Raw genomic sequence first — 22,905 nt, 5'->3', positions numbered from 1 at the left:
TTAGAGATGAGACAGTCTTTAAAGCTTGTAAACTCAAATTTTTACAATAAATGTCATTTCTAAAATGTTACACTCTCGTTAGTATCTGAGACCACTAATGCCCGTAATAACTCTACCACATAGATCATTCCATAATCCATACTCGAAACTAAATTCATTTGAAAATAAGACGTTTTTCAAGAATGTCTAAATAAAAAAAAAACGATACTAATTCGAAGTATTCTTGCACCCGAAAATGTTTCCAGAACCTATTAACTGTCAGCGGTTTTCTGTAAGCTGGTTAATGAACTAACCGGTTAGAAAAGCCATGATTAACAGCGTCAATCGGCCTATGAACACAATCAACAGCATATCACTTGTGATTTCACTGTATTCCTAATGGAACGTTGGTCTGTGTGGACTTAGAAAGTCACCTACCGGCCTTGTTACTCACTAAAAAGTGACATTAAAAATCTAAGTTACTCATGAGCACCTAGTTGTGCATGTGTTTGAACTTTAAAGAACATGACGAACTGTTTTATACTGGATGTAAATTCAAACCCAGCAGCTGTAGGCAGTGCGACTATTCAGATCTATTGTACCCGACCGAGACTGGAACAAAGGACTGATTCGCGTTGTTGACTAACCATAAAGAGACGTGGCATACTTCATTTTATCTAAAATCAGTTTGTATCGATTATGACTGGGCACTGTGAAGTGGACATATCCCACTGCACAAGTCACGGGAGGGTAGCTATAAGTTCATTAACTCTTATATTTTGGAGTCGAAACGTATACAGACGAACAAAAGTAGTAGCGGTACGTGCTGTGGTTGAAAGCGTTTGACATATGGCTGAGAGTGTATGACACTGAACGTGAGAAAAATGGGAGAAATTAAGCTCTGGAAATGAACAGGTTACAGCACAATTGAGAGCGACCCGCTTGGATCGACTAGGGAATGAATATGTGAGAATGGAGATGGATACGGTCAAACCAGTCATAGAGAGCACTAATGCTCGAGATGGTATGGACCTGTCCGACGTATGGAGGGACAACGGTGGCCGCAGTTTTGCTCATCTGGTTTCCGCCAGGCAGAAGGAGCCAAGAGAGGCCGTGGTCTACGTGGAGAGGAACTACAGCCAGAGCCATGCAAAGGGACGGTATATCGGAAGAAGTTTGGCAGGATAGAAATTTATGGTATCTCAGAACAGGCAACTGCTAATAAGTAAAAACTCCTGCTAAAGTAAAATAAGTATAAGTTAGTAAATCTGAACTTGAAATTACGTGCTGCAAACCTTTGAACTGGACTAGGACTCCTATCCAGCAACTATTGTCCCTGTTAACTAATCACGACAGATAGTAACTTGCAGTGATGTTAAGTTTAGTGCTGGACGGGGATTCGAACCCAAATGGAGGAAAATAAACGTGCTCAAGAGCTATCTTGAAAGTTTTATTAAGCTTTTACAGCAGTCTGCGGGCTTTCTTACTGATTTTGAATACGGGTTGAGGTCAAGCAATTTTTTTACGTACCTTCTTTACAGCATATATTCACCAACGCTAAAACGGTGAAATGTATTCACAAAACATCAGTTTGTGTTCAGGATCATAATTTATGAGAAATACGAAATGGGATTTATTAAGCGAGGGGGGGGGGGGAGCAAATTAGTGGAAATGCGTAGTAATGTCATAACCTGTTAGTCTTATTTGTCATTTCCACAGCGAGTTTGCTGTGGAAGACATTAAATCGTCTACGGAAGGTGGAAGCATACGGCAAATTCAAAATGGTTCAAATGGCTCTGAGCACTATGAGACTTAACATCTATGGTCATCAGTCCCCTAGAACTTAGAACTACTTAAACCTAACTAACCTAAGGACATCACACAACATCCAGTCATCACGAGGCAGAGAAAATCCCTGACCCCGCCGGGAATCGAACCGGGGAACCCGGGCGTGGGAAGCGAGAACGCTACCGCACGACCACGAGCTGCGTACACGGCGAATTCATGTGGTTTACAAATACAAATATTAATTGCGACAAAGTTGTTCAGGATCCCTACGACCATTATGTTTACCTTGAGCAAATGGTTTCTCTCTGCTGTACAGGGTTATTACAAATGATTGAAGCGATTTCACAGCTCTACAATAACTTTATTATTTGAGATATTTTCACAATGCTTTGCACACACATACAAAAACTCAAAAAGTTTTTTTAGGCATTCACAAATGTTCGATATGTGCCCCTTTAGTGATTCGGCAGACATCAAGCCGATAATCAAGTTCCTCCCACACTCGGTGCAGCATGTCCCCATCAATGAGTTCGAAAGCATCGTTGATGCGAGCTCGCAGTTCTGGCACGTTTCTTGGTAGAGGAGGTTTAAACACTGAATCTTTCACATAACCCCACAGAAAGAAATCGCATGGGGTTAAGTCGGGAGAGTGTGGAGGGCATGACATGAATTGCTGATCATGATCTCCACCACGACCGATCCATCGGTTTTCCAATCTCCTGTTTAAGAAATGCCGAACATCATGATGGAAGTGCGATGGAGCACCGTCCTGTTGAAAGATGAAGTCGGCGCTGTCGGTCTCCAGTTGTGGCATGAGCCAATTTTCCGCGGGCTACGCGTGAAACTTGCCCGCACGCGTTCAACCGTTTCTTCGCTCACTGCAGGCCGACCCGTTGATTTCCCCTTACAGAGGCATCCAGAAGCTTTAAACTGCGCATACTATCGCCGAATGGAGTTAGCAGTTGGTGGATCTTTGTTGAACTTCGTCCTGAAGTGTCGTTGCACTGTTATGACTGACTGATGTGGGTGCGTTTCAAGCACGACATACGCTTTCTCGGCTCCTGTCGCCATTTTGTCTCACTGCGCTCTCGAGCGCTCTGACGGCAGAAACCTGAAGTGTGGCTTCAGCCGAACAAAACTTTATGAGTTTTTCTACGTATCTGTAGTGTGCCGTGACCATATGTCAATGAATGGAGCTACAGCGAATTTATGAAATCGCTTCAATCATTTGTAATAGCCCTGTACTTGGTCGCCAATAACAACTGTCGACTTGTTGTCAAGAATCTATTTCTTAACCCGTTTCGTGCATAGCCCATCACCAGAAAATAATACAAAACACCTCAATACATAGTGTCATGTTACATAATAGCGATCTTAATTTTGGTGCTAAATTAACCCTGTGGCTGATATCGTCCACTACAGTGGACAACTGTTAAAGGTCGCTTCTTTGGAATTTTCAATCAGGCCTGAGGCTGCAATTGCACACAGTTCACTGCAGTGCGCACTCCCTACTGACGTTGTGTCCTACATGCATTTTCAGCCTCATGACTGATTGAAAACGCCATAGAACTGACCATTAAAAAGTTGTCCACTACAGTGAAATTCATGCACCACAGGGTTAAGATTGAAATCACGTGACGAGACACTATATCTTCCGAAAAACTATCTATATCGCTTAATCTATTTCTTTATTTATTACTTCTTTTCTGCTACTGCCAGCGCCAGATCAAAATCAGCGTATGCAGTCTGGCAACTCTGTGGTTCTGGACTGACACAGAATTCCCTTGCTAAATTCACTTGATATTTTTGCAGTATTTCGATTAAGTATTCTGGTGATTTTCAGTTTTGGCGTCTCATACCACTATAAAATTCATGTTTTTCTCCACGAAACTCGTTTCACGCGGAAACTACAACTAATTTTGTCCTATAATTGCGAATTATCTGTCTTAGCTATAACTAGGACAATGAGAGAGCACTGAATGTTACAGTTGCTCGCTGGGTCTATGGAAATGTCATTGAGCTGTGAAGCCAAGGCTGAATCGGTTCCAGTCTCACGGAAAGTCAGCGTTGTATCTCTTATATGACAGAGCTGCAGCCGTTGGGCTTTCTGAATGTACCTTATAACTCATTTGAAAACGTTCCTACATGAAGCGAGAAAGCTACTTTCCGGCGTGATTACTTCGATAGCACTCACACCGTACGTGGGACATATGTTCGAGCTTCCTCCATCTCATTCACCCCTCTATTAAATCCGAGGAGGACGAAATTTCACAAATCTTAAACTTTTTCCGTTTACGCTTTGTTTTTAATCCATAAAGCCACTCATAGCCTTAAAAAATGCAACGTTCAACATGTCATCACAAGAACAATACAAAATGACGATTGATTAATACACTCGTATCAACCTGCGTACCAACACGCCTAACAAAATCGTCATGGAATCATGCACCAACTTCCTTCTCATTGCCTGCATTGATAGATTACAAACTTGGATTTTGCCACGTAATATGCTATTTGAGTACTGTTTACAACGTTGTGGTTACTGCATGGCGTATACTCAGCTTACCGAAAATATTCCACGTTGAAAACCAAGCTACAGTATTAAATAATCTTATGCTTGCGAATGTGCTTGCAAAAATGTCCCCTGTAGATCATAGGCTCAAATCGCAATGCGTCGCGATCGCCTGGGCTAGTGCTGGATGGCCGTAGGCCGGTCGACCAGAAATTGTTCGCATTAGGACAGGCAGCCACGAGCTCTTTCACGAAAATGTTTTTGCAAGATTTAGCTTTTACTGGCTGGTTTGAAAATGAAGTAAGTTATCTCTGAGCTACCAACAGATTCATACTGTTAGCAAACAGGCGAGGAGTGATTTATAAAATTACAGAACAATCGGGTTCAGTAACTCAGATCAGAATTTGCACTGCGCGGCGTTTAACACAAACAGGCGGTGCTTTTTAACAAGCACAAACACATCCTACTCACTTCTGGTTCCACAGAGTGAAGAACGTACGATTGCAGTGTGGTTCCCCAAATCCACAGGCATATAGAAAGTCTGTCTCCAGTAACGTTTCTTAGACTAATAATTTTATTTTAGTAATGATGCAAATACCATGAACTGTCACAGGACACTTAATTTAATTTTTTATTTGAGCTTGAGACATTGAATACAGTGGTTCTCGACTAGGATTCGAAATCGGATCTTCCCATTCGCGGAATTTCGTGACTTCGTGACGATGCAATGGCGTCAATTCGTCGTTTGCTGAATATTTCAAATTTCTCAAGGTCTCCACGCAAGGTACGTGTCTCGATTCGAATCCCCGGTGCGACACAGAAGTTTTCATCGTGGCTTTTCAAGCTCTAGCATGGGCACACCTAACTGCTGGTGGAAAATAATTTTGTTTTTAATGTCTCTCCATTCGTTGGCAACAATGAAGATGTTTCACGGTTTCGACTCCCAGTGAGACACAATAACTTTCGTCATATCATTTCAAGTTCAAAGATACCACTCCTTTGCTAATTATGAAAACAAAATCGATAGTTAACGTCGCTTCGTGTTTAGTCAAAGACGATACGTGAAGTGTTTGATTTCGATCCGAACTGAACCCTTCATGATATTATTTCTACTTCAAACATACGCACATCTCGCTAGTGGTGAAAGGAACTTATATTTAATGCCCATTTGTGGCTAGAAAACAACGGCGATAGGTACTGGGCTCGAATCCCAGTAAGACAGAAATTATTCCTTTTTATCTTCATTTCAGTTTCAAAAATCTCGCAACTGCTGATAAAATTTAATAACTGGCATTTGATTGCGCTTAGTTTACAAACCAATTAGGTGCTGGGTTCGAATCACCGTCTAGCACAAAACTTTACATCACTGTAGGTTACTTGTGAATGCTGTTTACCATCTTTAGTGGTTAGTTATCAGGGACAATAGGTGTGGATAGAAGTCCTATCCCAGTACAGTTATTTCAAGCATGTAATTTGATGTTCGGATTTGCTACCTGATACTAGTTACAAATGAGACGTCTCCCGTTTTCTTATGAATAGTCAGCAATGAAACTCAGTCCTATGTTCGAGTCTCAGTTAGGTAAAATAGCTTTGCTTAGTTTCATTGCCTATAGGTGCTGGGTTTGAATCCAGATCCAGTACAAAACAGTTCGTCATGTTTTTAAAAATTCAAACACATGCACAACTAACGGCCCATGAATAACTTAGATTACTAACGTCAGTTTGTGTTGAATAGCAAGGGCGATAGATGGTTTTCTGACTGCCCATTGAGTCCCATGCCATTATGAATGTAGCGCAATTACTAGTGATATGTTGTTGATAGTGATGATAGCTTAAGGCTGTTAATCATTCTTCTAACTGGTTAGTTCATTAATCAGCTTATACGAAACTAAGCGAAAGACGGTTAATAGTTTTTTGGAAACCTTTCAGTGCGCAAGAATACTTCGAATGTTCATAGATTTATATTTAAACACTATTGAAACATATCTTATTCGGAAATGAATTTAGTTTTGTGTATCGGTTACGAAATGATTTATACGGTAGAATTATGGGCACAAGTTGTCTCAGATACTAATGAGAGCAGTAACAGTTTAGGGACGTCACTTATTGCAAAAATTTGAGTTTACGTGCGTTAAGGACTGTCTCATCTCTAAGAAGATGTGTCCTTATATTTGCAGTATTATGGTATTTGTTTGCATCAGGAGTTATTGCCATACAGAGCATTGTTCTGTAGTGGCCACTTTTGGTAACTATTTAGTATAGTAAGGTGACTGTACCGACAAGTGATTAGAGGACTACAAGACAGTTACCTTATGCGGGTTGCGTACAAATCAGACGGTGCGCAATTCAGGTCGTTCGGATACTTTTGAGCATGATCTTATAAGGGACAGTCAAATGGAAACCTAACACTCGCCACAACGGGGCCATAGAATGGTTCCACTCAAATGTAACCACCACATGTGTTAAGAAATGTATCCCACTGGGATACGAGACGATCGATTCCTGCTTCGTAAAACAACATGGTCGGTCGTTGACGGATCCACAACCGCACCCACAGTGGCACTACCTCGTCCGACTGAAACCGGCGTCCACGCCTGTCTTTTCTCAGGTCACCAAAGATGTGAAAAACACACAGTGAAAGATCGGGGCTGTACGGAGGATGCTGCAGTGCTTCCCAACCAAGTCGCTGAAGCGTAGCCTTCGTGGGATTGGCGGTGTGGGGGCGGGTGTTTTCATGCAACAGTATGATTCCATTCGACAGCATTCCTCGGCGTTTTGACTTATGGCGAACCGCAGTTTCTGCTAAGTGTCTTCATAGCGCTGAGAATAATCGCCATTGTTTTCTAGCCACGAAGGTCCACGCTCGAGGAACTCGACAAGCATAGTGCCCCTGCAGTCGAAGAAGAAGGTCTTCATGACCTTGCCGGAACTTGTGTCAGCAAGCTTTTCAGTTATCTGTGGGAGAGATGTGGGATGTTTCCACTGTTGGCTTTGCCGTTTGCCCTCTGGCTGTCGGAATGCTCTCGGACAGAACCTTCTTTTTGCCCCCCTCCCCCGCCCCCCTTGCCACCGTGCCCAAATGCCAACTGGTCGAAGGTTACGCTTCAGCGATTTGGTTGGGAAATACTCCAACATCCTCCGTACAGCCTAGATCTTTTCACCGTGTAGTTTTCACATCTTTGGTGACCTGAATAAAGACATGTGTGGATGTAGGTCTCAGTCGGACGAGGAAGTGTGAGAGTGGGTGCGGTGGTGGATCCGTCAGCGACCGACTGCGTTCTACGAAACAGGAGTTCGTCGTCTATTCTCATAGTAGGATAAATGGCTTAACGTGCGTGGTCATTGATTTTGAGTGGAACCATTCCATGGTGCCGTTGTGGTGGATGTTCTGTTTTCATTTGAGTGTCGCTCATTCGTTTGAAGAAGAAGAATAGAAGTTTTCATTTTGGAGTTTTTTCTTCATCAGACAACTGAAATTTATCTTTAAAGAGGGATATTTCGAATAAGGAAATAGCATTTGTCGTAGACCTAAAACGACTTGCGTCTCCTAGTTTATAAATGTAGCTTCGGGTTTATGAAATTATATTTGCGCTTTTGAATTCTGCCAGTTAAGTCCAAAGGTTGATCTTAAACAGCTCGCTGTTGTTTCTTTATGGAAAGCTGGTGTTCAGGAAACACACTGGTAAGGCAGACATCATCAGGCACCTCAGTGCCGTCACTCGTGTAAACCTTTTTGTAGAGTTTCTTCCAGTTTTTCTATACCTTTCGAACAGTATCACATCGACTTTACCAATGTTCCGTAAGCAGCCATGATTTGCTCTTTTGAAAATATTCGGACTTCAGCGACGCTCGGCGTATCTCGTTGCCTTGAAACGTTACTATTATTGCAAGTCCATCTGGTAGACTAAGGTTAACAAGAGTGTTATTTCTGTGTGTATCATGTCTCTAAAAAGGTTTGCTGAAGTTTTGAAAAGAAGTCCGACTGATTTCGAGGACTTTCGTATCACGCTCGAGATCTTCTGCAGCAACCATTAATATGTAAACTCAGTTTTTATCACTGACCTTTCAACTATCAACAAGTCCGCAGCTCGTAGTCTAGTGGTCAGTCCGCCTTTAGCCGCGGAGCAGCTCGGACCTATTTACGTCCCGGCTGCGAACGTTCGAGGAAGAAGCGGTGTTTACACCGTCGTCACTCGCGCGTGTTACTGTTTGAATCGAACGCAATGGCACACAATTTCCGAAAAACCACGATACAGTTCACGTTCTGTAACGAGTATGCAAGACCGAAGGCTTTCGAAATCGAACGTTTCTTGAGGGACTAAGTGGATTTTAATTACACGGAGATTATTGGAATTCATTTATCAATCGTGAGCAGCACTCTTTACGTAAAGATGATTGACGGCGCAGCATGCGATAGGATCACTGCAACCGCCAAACGAGGATTCCAGTCCCGACACTCCGATAGTCATATTGGAGAAGTTTTAGTCGCTCATTCGGGCCTGTGAGTGCGTACGATTCGAGTCTTTGAGCTGACTTTCGAGGTAGCCGAATCATTGGTCACTGAATCACTCCAGCCATATGGTAGAGTTATTAGTCATACGACCGAACGTTGGGCAAGTTTTAGGACGTAAACATCGGCGGCTGTAGAGGTATTGTCATCTATGATGGACAGCCCCGGACATGCTCCGGGTGTGGTGGTGAAGGACATCTTCGATCTGCGTGTATGCAGAGGAGACTCGTGCAACTCCCCAGCGGAGACTTCCAGAATCCGACTACACAAACGTCACTGCCGATGACTTACGTGACGGCGCTTCGCGGGGAGGTGACGCCGAGGTCGGAGCGCACTATCGAACCGACGCCGCTGTTGAGTGAGGCGCCTTCGGACCCCACTGAAGAAGGAATGGCTCCGACCAACCTCCAATCTCAGACACTACAGGTGGTGCAGGATGAGGATGACAGCATCACAATAGGCATGGAAGCTGAAGTGGAACAGCCCCAGGGCGTTGTGGCGGCGGCGGGACAGCATGAGATACAAGATTCGCCAACACCAGAGGCCGAGGTTAGGGCCCGCAAACAACGCTCGCCAAAGCGCCGCAAGAAGCGCCGACTGAACTCTGCGGAGACGCTCCCTTCTCTTCTCGTTAAGTCCAGATGAGTCTAACTCTATGGACCTGTCTGACTTGGAACCGCAAACTTCGGATGTCGCAGACCATATGAATTCGGACGGTGAAAAGATGTCATGTCGTTCAGACGACGCATCCGCTCAGGAGCCTGATACCCCTTCTGCAGCGGAGTCTAATGCTGCGAAAGAACACCAGATGTCACACATCAATGCCGCACTTGAAACGTCGGAGCACCCCAATAATATCAGCTGGTATGAGCAGGACGACGAAATCACCGTTGCGGGCCATTCAATTGGTGGGGACTCGCATCCGTCCGCATCTCAAGACACCTAGTGCCGCAGGGGCACGTCCGTCGGGCGACCCTCTGCGGATATGCAAAGGGACTATCGATATGGTGAAACTATGCCATTTTAACATCATGTGGAGATGACAGCTACTCGACCCCAGGCATACAGAATAGGGACAGTGAATGTAAATACCATTAGAACGCCCGTGAAACAGCTGTTGTTTAGGGATGTGGATGTGGATATACTGATGGTGCAGGAAATTTACATTCCTGAGTCCCAGGAAGTACATGGATACGTCTCCTACACCTCACCGCACTCGAACAACGACAGTGGAACGGCGATATTGGTCCAGGACGGGATTCCGGTCCGCGACCTGGCTTATCTACCTTCGGCACGAGGACTGGCGATAACTGTTAATGGAATTCGCATTCTCAATGTTTATGCCCCTTCCGGCACAGATAACAGACGGGCGCGTGCGAGATATTATTCGTAAGAGATTGTGCCCTTATTTACTGGCAGATTCGATCATTTCATTATAGGTGGTGACTTCAATTGTGTTTTAGCCCAAAAAGACCAGACTCCACATTACAATACCTGTCGTGAATTGCATGTGCTATGCCGGGATCTGGAGTTAAGCGACACCTGGGACATGATTCATAGGAACCGTGAGGGATATACTTTTTTTACCAGTCACTCGGCGAGCAGACTCGATCGAATATATGTTTCGGTTGGCCTACAGGATAAGGTGGTCGACGCGGAACGATTGCCTGCGGCATTTACTGATCATCTGGCTTACATTTGTACCATATCACTCCCTAGGCAAAGTGTGTGGAGAAGCCGCGGGACATGGAAGCTCAATTCGTCACTTTTGGCGGACCCCGAATGTCGTCAGAGAGTCGAGGCGGTATGGGCCAAATGTCAACGCCGTCTACCAACATATACCTCCGTGCTTCAATGGTGGCTCGAGTGTACTAAGCCGGCAATAAGAAGAGCTATAATACAGTATGGTCGGGATAAGACGAGATGGCAAAGAGACACTCTTGATTATTAATACACCATACTTCGCGAGCTGCCATTCCACGTGCCGTCTGCAGAACATCATGCGGAAGTTCATCGTGTCAAGGCACAAATCCTATCGATCACGCGACGACGACTGGGTGGCATCCCAATACGGGCAAGATCTCTCGACACCATCACTGGGGAACGTACATCGATGCACCATGTGTCACGGGAACGTATAGGTTACCGCCGTGCATTGGTAAAAGTGCTTCAAGGTTAAGATGGCCGTCAACTGACAACATAACGGGACATTGCAAATGAATTTTTAGAGCATTTCCGCCACCTCTATGCCGGTACACCGACAGACCATCGGGTGGGGGAAGAGATACTGCAACATCTGCAAACGACACTTGAAACGTCCCCTTAGAACAATTATACACGACTGTGCTGATAAACCTCTTACACTATTTGCTTTTCAAACAGCTGAGCAAAACTGAACGTACTCAAACATTCACTAAAGTGACACACAATATTTTTAGCGCAACGCAATCTGACTTTCAATAATCCCTACAAAACAATGGCCCTGACTAACTTTAACCTATACCTTTCACAAATCACTTACCTCACAAAAATCTTCGTTACTGGAACTACTGCAATACAGCGAGCGCCACTACTGCCAGCTAAATAAAAGATTCAAACTACGGAAGGCACAAACTACTGATAGGGATAGTTAGCAAATGAAAGATATTAATAGAGAACAAACAATGTATTTACCTTAACAGTCATAATATATATAGCAGTTCATCACAAATTACAAAACTCCGCCATCTCTCTCCCCACATCCACCACTGCTGGCGGCTCACCTCCAACTGCGCAACGCTACGCGCTGTTCACATCCAGCTGCCGCTGCCTAACACTACAATGGCAGACAACAATGCAAACTAGCCACAGGCTGCACACAGCACAGCCAGTGATTTTCATATAGAGCGCTACGTAACGTTGCCAATAAGAAAACATAAACAGCCTACCTACATAGCCCACATGCTCCCCACAAAAAATTTTAAAAAATATTTTTGGGCAGTGGCCAATAATGATTTGATAAAATTTTTCATAAATACAATAACAAAGAAATCAAATGCACACACTTATTGATACAATGTTGGTTAAAAGCTAAAATTTTCTCACAGTCCATAAAGACAGTCCAGATTGTTCATCACAGTAAAATTTCAGTGTTTTTTTTTTCTAAGTCTGAGCAGTAAAAGAAAATGCACACGGAAGTAGTGGATTTCCATGGAGTCTTGAAGAAGTAGTGTTGTCCTTCCAACGGAAAGACAGTGCTGACTCTTGACATGCTGACAGGTAATGGGCCACAACAGAGCAAACCCACAGCAGAGTCATTCGACGTTTTGAAGAATATTGGTAGGTAGGTCATCACAGAGTAGACCCACTGTAGTCCTGGTAGAGATTGTGGTATTGGTGGGCCACCAGAGGTGCAGACCCACTGCAGTCCTTGTAGAAATAATGGTATTGGTGAGTCAGCAAAGGTGTAGACCCACTGTAGTCCTTGTAGAGACGGCCAGCAGCCATCTGTTGCGACTGTGCAGGTGCACATTCACCATCGAAGAGTCTTGCGGAGAATATAGCAAGTCCATAAACCACCACTTGTCCACTCACAAAAAAATTTGTTTGAAATGTCCTTAGAACCAGCAATGCTGTTATCCAGTCCCTTGCTGAATTATTAACACACGTGCAAACACTAACAGTCCCAACTTCTCACATATTGTCCATATACTATGACCAACAGAAACGTGTGCAGTGAAATGTAACTTACAAGTTACTTAATTTGATGAACTGGTGTCAATTACGATATTATAACATGAGAATACAATTACAAAGGTACAAAATACATCATTAAAACATAACAATACAGATAACATTTGTAGTAATACAGGCTTTACAAAAGAATAGAAATAAACATATACATCAGTGTTACAGGAATTATGACATAAGTACATACAGAAAAGATCAGAATAACTTGCGAAACATCAACTTCACACATGAGCATTAAAACAAAACAGAATAAATAATGTCTCAACATTTTTACAAAGTAAATAACATAGAAAAATTCTACAACATAGCTCTCATCAGCTAAACACATAAAGACAGGAAAAACACAAATACACAAGGGTACACAAACATATAGAGGGATGACACAAAAGGAAAGGACAGGGTTTGTTTTACTGCAGTATTTTGCATGGAGATCTCCCTTCGTTCATCATTATTCCCAAAAAGTCCTATCTAAGCCTGCTTTCTGTATTCTGTTCACATCCTCTGTCAAAATAGTTTTTCTCCACTGTACAGTATCCTTTTTTTTTGCCCAAACCATTTTCATATAGCTTCTCAATACATTTCTTCCAAGTCATCATAGTTAGTTTCTTATATAGTCTACCCCTCTTAAGCTAACTTAAATCTACTGAGCTCAGATGCTAAACTAAGGGACGAGGCAATGCAGCAGCATATAACAAATTAACACAAACAGCAATGCAAAAAAATGGAAAATTGCAAAGCAAGCTACAGTAAATCTAAATTACCAAGCAATGCAACATTACAACTAATATGAGCCAATGTGCAGCAACAAGAAAAATAAGTCAGTAGTAAAACTAGCTTAACAAAGTAACACAATTTAAAATTCAGTAGCACTATGCCTGGCAAACAGCAGCAGCAACTTATATCTAAACATGACAAAGCTCAAGCAGAAAAAATATTACAGTAAAATGGCCATGTCTAATACCTATGTCACATCTTAACACTAGAGTGATGCATCACGTGAACTTACACTAGCAGATAAGTTACCAAATCGTAAAGAAATTATTTATGCAATTCCTGTGAAGGGAAATGTCTATTTATGTGCCCTCGTTTTCTTGGAAGTAGATCATAAATTTCTTATTGACTGGATCTGTAGGCATAAAATAACTATATTAGTACATATATTAAATTTTATTTTAACCAGCACTGCAGTGCAGCTAGAAACTAGATATTAAAGAAAATGAGCAAATATGTACAAAGGACGGCATAAAACATCATTCATTAGCCATATGGCATTTCATAACGCAGTAAAAATTCCCTCAATTCTAGAGAAAGACGCTTGTCATAATCAGGTGTGCAGATGTAAGCGTGTCGTGTTTGCAGTGCTTTCTACAAAGGTATGTCAAAAGCGAGTATAATGGCCCCCCCTTTTTTTTTTTTCTTTTCTACCTGAGCGTCTGAAAAGGCTTGTTCTCCAGGTATCCTGGCAGGGTCGCTGTATGAAACGTCCCCTTAGAACAATTATACACGACTGTGCTGATAAACCTCTTACACTATTTGCTTTTCAAACAGCTGAGCAAAACTGAACGTACTCAAACATTCACTAAAGTGACACACAATATTTTTAGCGCAACGCAATCTGACTTTCAATAATCCCTACAAAACAATGGCCCTGACTAACTTTAACCTATACCTTTCACAAATCACTTACCTCACAAAAATCTTCGTTACTGGAACTACTGCAATACAGCGAGCGCCACTATTGCCAGCTAAATAAAAGATTCAAACTACGGAAGGCACTAACTACTGATAGGGATAGTTAGCAAATGAAAGATATTAATAGAGAACAAACAATGTATTTACCTTAACAGTCATAATATATATAGCAGTTCATCACAAATTACAAAACTCCGCCATCTCTCTCCCCACATCCACCACTGCTGGCGGCTCACCTCCAACTGCGCAACGCTACGCGCTGTTCACATCCAGCTGCCGCTGCCTAACACTACAATGGCAGACAACAATGCAAACTAGCCACAGGCTGCACACAGCACAGCCAGTGATTTTCATATAGAGCGCTACGTAACGTTGCCAATAAGAAAACATAAACAGCCTACTTGCACACTGACAGAGACGGATAAGGCAGCGCTTATGGAGCCACTCACAGAAGACGATATAAAGGTGGCACTCACAAAAGGAGCGGCCCATAAATCACCAGGGCCAAATGGGATTACGTTAGAGTTTTATCGAGAATTCGTGGACATGATGATGCCACAGTTGGTGTCGATGTACAATGAGGCGATGCGTCTGGACAGGACATGCGCCTACCGTCGGATTTTGTGACGGGCTTTCTTCTTCCCATGGCGAAGATGGCGTGGAGTCGCAGTGTTAATCAGTATCGGCCTCTCACTACGCTAAACACCGACTATAAAATGTTTGCACGACTACTAGCATCTCGTCTCAAGCTGGCGATATCCAGGACAATATCCCCTGATCAGGCCTGCCTAGGGATGCGAAGCAGCATCTCCTCGGCGTCAAGTGAATACCGTGACGTTATAGCCTTTGCGGAAACATGTAAAATGCGAGCAGCGATGATATCTGTGGACTTCGATCGTGCGTTCGACAGGATAAACCATGACTTCTTGTCGTCAGTCATGAGCCGAATGGCGATTCCACTTGTTTTCATCTCCATCGTTATGAGGCTAATACGAGGGGCTACATCGAAGGAGATTGAAAACGATCGGGAAGCGGGCTCGATTCCTATTAACAGCTCAGTCAGACAAGGGTGCTCACTCTCCATGATGCTGTTTGCGATAGCACTTGAGCCGCTGATGCGTGTTATCAGGCGCTCACTTACTGGGATAGCGCTTAATGAGAACTCTTTCGTTTGTCGCGCATATGCGGACGACCTGATCCTTCTTGTCAGATCAGGACATCTAGACTCTTACGGGACGGCAACAGGCAGTGTCGTTAACATGACGAAATCCAAAATTATGCACATTGGACGGGGTCTGGAAGACATACCGGGACCGTTTCAGACGGTGGAATCGCTGAGATGTCTGGGGATCTCATTCGGCGGCGAGTTATCGGCGGCTTCTGCAGAATGTTCGCCTGACGATACGCAACAACTCACTGAGAGCCTTTGACATGATCCAACGTGTGGCATACACTAACGTGCACATAGCGTCACGACTGCCCCATTTAGCGCAGATCCCACCAATACCGAAGGGTATTGCAGACCGCCTCATGTCTGCCTTTGGTTACTATGTTAGTACTGGGATGTTATTTAAGATCAAATATGACACGTTAACGCTACAGTTCTGGAACGGTGGCCTCAACCTCGTAAACGTGCGAAACAAAGCTCTGGCGCTTTACATGCGAGCCATGATACGAAATTGGCAACAACGTAAGCATACCATAACGTCAGCTCTCATAGAAGTACTTGTTCCGCCTTCGTACGAACCCCCTATTGCGGTGGGCAATATTTCGCCTTCGACGAGAATACCCACGACTCGGGAGATCTATAGGTGCTTGATGGATCAACATGGCCGCAACGTAATGGAATTCAAATATCCGTCGAGAACGTGGAACCACATTTGGTGTGCAGTGCATACTCCATTACTGTCAACAGCAGCGAGATCGATGTGGTATATTCTTATAAACCGTAAACTTGTGACCAGGAGTCGATTACATACAATTCATATGGTCGATTCTCCTCTTTGCACAAACTGTGGACTGTTAGCAACGGAAGAACATGGTTTAGTGTGTGGCGCAGCGAGGGACGTCTGGACGCTGACGCGTCGAATACTGGCCTTCCTTCGGCACATTAACTACACAGAAATCACATCGGATGTACTTTTTCTACCTTACAAGACCTTTTTTTTTCAAACAAAAGACGTATGGTGTCAATTGGATCGCTGGACATGCGACGAAATATTTGTATTCTTACGATATTAAGTCCGTGATGCATTCTTGGATATATTTACAAGAACAACACGAGCTCATACGGAGTTATACGAGATACAGGACTTACTTTTCCTATTTTTTAGGAAGTGTTTTTCACAATCCGCCCGACAGCTGGGATGTCCCAGAACTGAGAAGACTCCTGCAGCAGAACGACTAGAGACAGTACTGTGCGGTTCAATTAAATTGGCACATGGCACACTGACAAGAAAACTGGCCCCTACTTGTTGGCGCCAGTTATGACTGGATTATGTTCACGTGAAAAAAAAGCCCGTGACTGTTGTTGTTGTTGTGGTCTTCAGTCCTAGACTGGTTTGATGCAGCTCTCCATGCTACTCTATCCTGTGCAAGCCTCTTCATCTCCCAGTACCTACTGCAACCTACATCCTTCTGAATCTTCACGCTGCCCTCCAGTACTAAAGTGGTGATCCCTTGATGCCTCAGAACATGTCCTACCAACCGATCCCTTCTTCTGCTCAAGTTGTGCCACAAACTTCTCTTCTCCCCAATCCTATTCAATACTTCCTCATTAGTTATGTGATCTACCCATCTAATCTTCAGAAGAGAATAGAAGCCCGTGACTAGGATTGTCATTTACTTTATTCATGTTACCAAAAAAAAAAAAGGGGCGGCCTCGATACTTTCCTTATCCCTAGGACAGAAAAAGTGTACGAATAAAGATTGTTTGTTTACCCTGCCTTCCTGTCCCAAAAAAAAAAGTGGTCACGTTGTTGGACCATAAAGCGGAGGAACCGCGTTATTATTTTTATTTTACTTTTTTCTTAAAAAAAGAGTAGAAAAAAAGCGTGTTTGGTCAGAGGACTAGCTGCCCTCTGTAATAATAATAATAATAAAGTGGCTAGCGTTGCTGCCTCTGGATCACGGGGTGCCGGGTTCAATTCTCGACCGGGTTGGGGATTTTTTTTTTTCTGCCTGCGGACTTGGTGTTTGTATTGTCCTCATGATTTCGTCATCATTCGTAAAAGTGGCTTGATTAGACTGTGTAACGATTGGGACTTTGTAAGGGTGCTGATGACCACGACGTTGAGCGCCCTCCACACCAAACATCATCGTCAAACCTATGAACAACTTAACAGAGACACGGAGTAAGAAAAATGCAAAGTATATCGACTTTCTGGGACTGTTGCTGCGGTTATTACTGTTGCTGGTCTTTGTTAAACGAAGACGGCTGATTTTATAATGTTTAACGATGACAGATGACTTTACTGTTGTAACCAGCATCACTGCTTTCGATGTTTGGGTCAGGATAACTTTTGGTGCTACAAGCTGATGAGAAGAAATACGTTTTCCCATTTTGCACAACGCTAAGTATTGAGGCTCTCATGTTCTTTTTTCACCTCTTTCCACCACCTGTATGAGCTATGTCAAAGAGATCGTCCATCATTTTCAGAAAAAGATTTTGTTCCTTGTCTGCAGTTGTAATCAAACTCTTACATCAAATATTCCATTCTTAATAGAGATTACATAACTTATCAATTCTGTGGTCAGTTCTTCTAGTAGGATATAACGCAGTTTTGCAAAAAATGGAAGGTTTTGTATTACCAATAATGCACTTTCCTTGTTCTCAGATTTACGATTCTCAAAATCTAGCCGAAAATGTTTGAAACTTGCCGGTTTGAGGGCAATTTGTCTCTTATGATTTAACTGGAAACGGAGCCTGCAAGAGAGCAGCGAAATTTTTTTCTTAATTTGTTTAATCAACTACCGGAAGAAGCTGATGCTATTTTATAAGTCTACAAAGAACATGTCTCATAAGACGCTTCGCACCGGCGGCGCAGATTGTCTGAAACAATAATTGAAAATCATCCATGATAGACAGCTTCATCTTCGGTTACAAAATATACAAAGCAAACACTTGTAATATCTAAAATACAGGTGTTATTAAAAAAAATTTATCAAGTAATAACGATCAGAATGATGTTAGTATATGCTTTATAATTACAGCATAAATTTATTGAATAATAATTATGAAATATAACATAATTCACAAGGAAAACGTGGATAGTTTTTCATATCGGCTTCGCAGTAGTAAATCACAAGATAATTTAAATAAAGATCACATATTAATTGAGTTACTGAAAAATCATTTTGCGTTTGCAAGTGATTGCAAATGCCATAACTAAAAAAATCTGAAAAATGATGTTCTGGGTGAAATATGAAAACCTCATGGTAGTTGAGGGTCGCCTTACAGTTTGTTTGAACTAATATTTTGTACACGTATTCTTTGTTGGCTGGGATGATATTTAGGGGTCTGGAACTGAGGCTTTATAAATCTGAAATACCTGAGGTGACAAAAGTTGTGAGATACCTCTTAATATCGTACCGGGCCTCCTTTTTCCGACGTTGTGCAGCAATTCGAGGTGGCATGGTCTCAACAAGTCGTTGTCAGGGCTCTGCAGAAATACTGAGCCATTCTGAATCTATAGCCGTCCATAACAGTGAGGGTGTTCCCAATGCAGGATTTTGTGCACGAACTGATCTCTCGATTGCGCCCCATAAATGTTCGATGGGATTGTCGTACTACCTGAGTGGCCAGATCATTTTCTCGAATTGTCCAGAACGTTCTTCAAACAAGTCACGAACAACTGTGGCCCGGTGACATGACACCATTGTTTGGAAACATGAAATCCATGAATGGCTGTAGGTGGTATCCAAGTAGCCGAACATAACCATTTCCAGTCAATGATCGGTTCAGTTGGACCAGTGGACCCAGTCCATTCCGATATGGCCACGAACTCAGGAGAGGCGCTGCAGGCGATGTCGTGTTGTTGGCAAAGGCACTCACGTCGGTCGTCTGCTACCGTGTCCCATTAACGTCAGATTTCGCCACACTGTACTAACGGATACATTCGTCGTACGTCCCACGTTGATTTCTGTGGTTATTGCACGAAGTGCTGCTTGTCTGTTAGCATTGACAATTCTACGCATACGCTGCTGCTCACGGTCATTAGGTGAAGGTTGTCGGCCACCGCGTCGTCCGTGGTGAGTGGTAATGCCTGAAATTTGGTATTCTCGGCTCGCTCTTGACACTGTGCATCTCAGAATACTGAATTCTCTAATGATTTCCGAAATGCTCCAACTATCATGCCCTCCTAAAAGTCTGTTTATTCCTGTCGTCCGGCCATAATCACATCGTAAAAGGGTGCAAATGACAGCTACGCTAATTCACTGCCCTTTAATACCTTGTGTACGCGATACTGCCGCCATTTGTATATGCAGGCCACCTTAACCCACATTCTTTTTTACCATGTTTGCAAGTTTATCTCATGTGCTTTCTTATCTTCCGTTGCGTAGGTCGACTTGATGATCTCTCATCGAAACATAGTAAATACAAATTTATTGATATACGAATACCAGCTTTTGGTTATTTAAAGACGCGATTATGAAGGCAGAATCACAAAAATAACGACAAATAAGTCCCTAAAAGTGAATTGAATTTTGTGATTCATCGGTTGGAGAACGAATAACGCATTCTTGTATTTCAGATTATAAATTAGAAGTTGATCCTACGACTAGAATGCTCAATGGCATGCAGATCATCGACTGTGTGTATGGTTGGAAGTACGTAGCCTACTGGCGCCGTCGACGTAAAGACGAAGAAATGTCAAAGGAAAAAAATCTGTGACACTAGAATTTACAGGATAAGAATGGCTGGTGATGGTGATCGAATAAACCAAGAGAAATCTTGAAAAGGTGAGGTCAAGAATTCTCGATGCTTCATAGAGGAAACCCTCACATTGCAGAGAAGCAATGAGTGAAATTAAATTATGATCCTGGTCTTCCTTTGTTCACAATATGAAAGAACTTTTGGTCGCAAACAGGAGCACACTAATGGCGAATTCTTTCGTTTCAACGAGGTTGTCTATGAGTACATAAGTACGCTGTACAGATATTCAAATCTTTTTATGGAGTACCTTGTGACTTCTGCGAACAGGAAGGTGAAATATTTCAATGGTATGCGTCAACGACGTAAACCAGATGTTAAGGACTGCCTGATGTGAACATTATGATGGACTGTTGTAAGGTGCCATGGATGTTTCGGAGTCTTAAAAAGAAAGTAACTTTTCGTTTGTTGATCGCATGAAGTGCTATATCTAAAATCTGCCATTTTTGTGGCGTCATACATAAAATATATTATTTAAAGCACTAAAAAAATGACTCGTTTTATGTGTTCTGTCTTTCATAAATTAGAGATGATATGAGGAAAGGTTTGGCATTTTCTGTACCAGGAAATTAGAACTTGATCCTATGAGTCGAATGCTCATGGGCATGTTGATCATTGACCTAGTGTATGGTTGGACGTGTGTAGCCTATTGATGCCGTGGACGAAAGAAGATTAAATGTCAAAGGAAAAGAGGAAAATATGAAAAAAATTTCTGTGCAGTCTCTCTAAACAACTGTCCAGATTTCGTTATCTGTACTTCCTTTCAGCTGAGAATAGGCACGTTCTTTAAACATACTTAGTTAGTACCTTAATAGTTGAGGCACAAAAATGTTTTAGACCGGTGTAATCGTTAACAGTAATATTACGACAAATGATATCGTAACTGAACTTATTATAAAATGTCTTGTATTAAATATAACAGTAGAATTGCTAATATGTGATGGGTAACTAAAACATCAAAACATATTTCGTTTGCTAGACTCATATCGAATATAAAGTTCAGAATACTAATAAAAATATCCGAGGTTACTGATCAGCTGCCCACTAAGGGAAAGCCCTCCTAAAATCCCTGAAAATATTTAGAATGTTAAAAATCTTGAGTCAACTGGTATGTGGAAATAATCTGTTGGCGGTCTTCACTGAAATATATAATTAAGATTTATCTCAAGCAGTCTGTAAGTGTCACAGACGTACAAGCGTGAAGGGAAAATAGCTGAAACCAATTAATCCCAAATAAATCAAACAGCATTACAAAAATTATTGTTATTGCCAGGTGATTAAATCTGGAGTTGCCTTATCTGCAACTACAGCAAACAACAGGCTGTATCGATGATACGACTTCTCGATAGCTCTGAGCAACATTTCAAGGACAGCTGTCGTTTCCACGTGCAGAACAGTGGGCAAAAACTGTTTGCATTATGTGCAACATATGACTACAGGACCGTGTGAACTAGAATCCAAAGTTCAGCATAATCGGGAAAACAGGTAAACAGGAAAAAAAAATTCTGTGCGGTTACTCTAAACAACTGTCGAGATTTCGTTATCTATACAGAAGATGATACTTTCAGCTGAGAATAGGTACGTTCTCTACGGATTAAAAGAAATGGAAAGTTGCACAAGTCATACCAATATTCTAGAAAGGTAGTAGGAGTAATCCACTAAATTACAGGCCCATATCATTAGCTTCGATATGCAGGAGGATTTTGGAACATTTACCTCGAAGAGAACAGTCTATTGACACATAATCATCACGGATTTAGAAAACATCGTTATTGTGAAACACAACTGACTCTTTACTCACAAGAAATGTTGAGTGCTATTGACAAGGGATTTCAAATTGATTCCATATTTCTAGATTTCCAACAGGCTTTTGACACCGTACTACACAAGCGGCTTGCAGTGAAATTGCGTGCTTATGGAATATCGTCTCAGTTATGTGACTGAATTTGCGGTTTTCCGTCATAGAGATCACAGTTCATAGTAATTGACGGAAAGTTATCGAGTAAAACAGAAGTGATTTCTGGCGTTCCCCAATGTAGTGTTATAGGACCTCTGCTGCTCCTTACGTATATAAATGATTTAGGAGATGATCTGAGCAGTCGTCTTAGGTTGTCTGCAGGTGATATTGTCGTTTATCGTGTAGTAAACTCATCAGAAAATCAAATATTTCACATATATTTAACATATATCATACATATTTTGTAAGTTCCCTGTTCGGTGCGTTTTACGTGTCGCGTTAGTGAATGGTCTGGGGTTCGGCAGTGGCAAGTGCAAGTTGCTTGCCATACTTGCCATCTCCTTACATCGTGGTTAATATTACGCCTATAACACCATGAAACACACTGACAATGAAAGATCACTCACTCTGCTCTGTGCATTTGCAGGTGACGATAAATTACCCAACATAAAATAATTATTATGTCGAACTCCTTCCACTCGGGAATGTTGCTAATAACGGCATTCGTTTTACAAGGAAAAACATCGCCAAAGTAATACCTCAGTTTAAATAACAGAAATGTACTGACTTTACGTTTTAATTATCCGGTCACCTCACCAGTTAGTAGCAAGGGAGAAAAGATGAAACTAAAGCCATTCATATTTATTAAAATATTTAAGCCCTCAACGCACGTAACTTGGGTACGAGATAAACATTAATAGACACACATGTATGAAAGAATTGTTGACGTCTGTCAGCAGTATGAGATTATTCAGGGCTACTGATTATCTTTATGTATTCTGAAGGCACCTGATTTTCATGTGGAA

The sequence above is a fragment of the Schistocerca cancellata genome, chromosome 4 (assembly GCF_023864275.1).
Source record: "Schistocerca cancellata isolate TAMUIC-IGC-003103 chromosome 4, iqSchCanc2.1, whole genome shotgun sequence".
NCBI lineage: Eukaryota > Metazoa > Arthropoda > Insecta > Orthoptera > Acrididae > Schistocerca > Schistocerca cancellata.
This window is presented reverse-complemented; position numbering follows the sequence as displayed.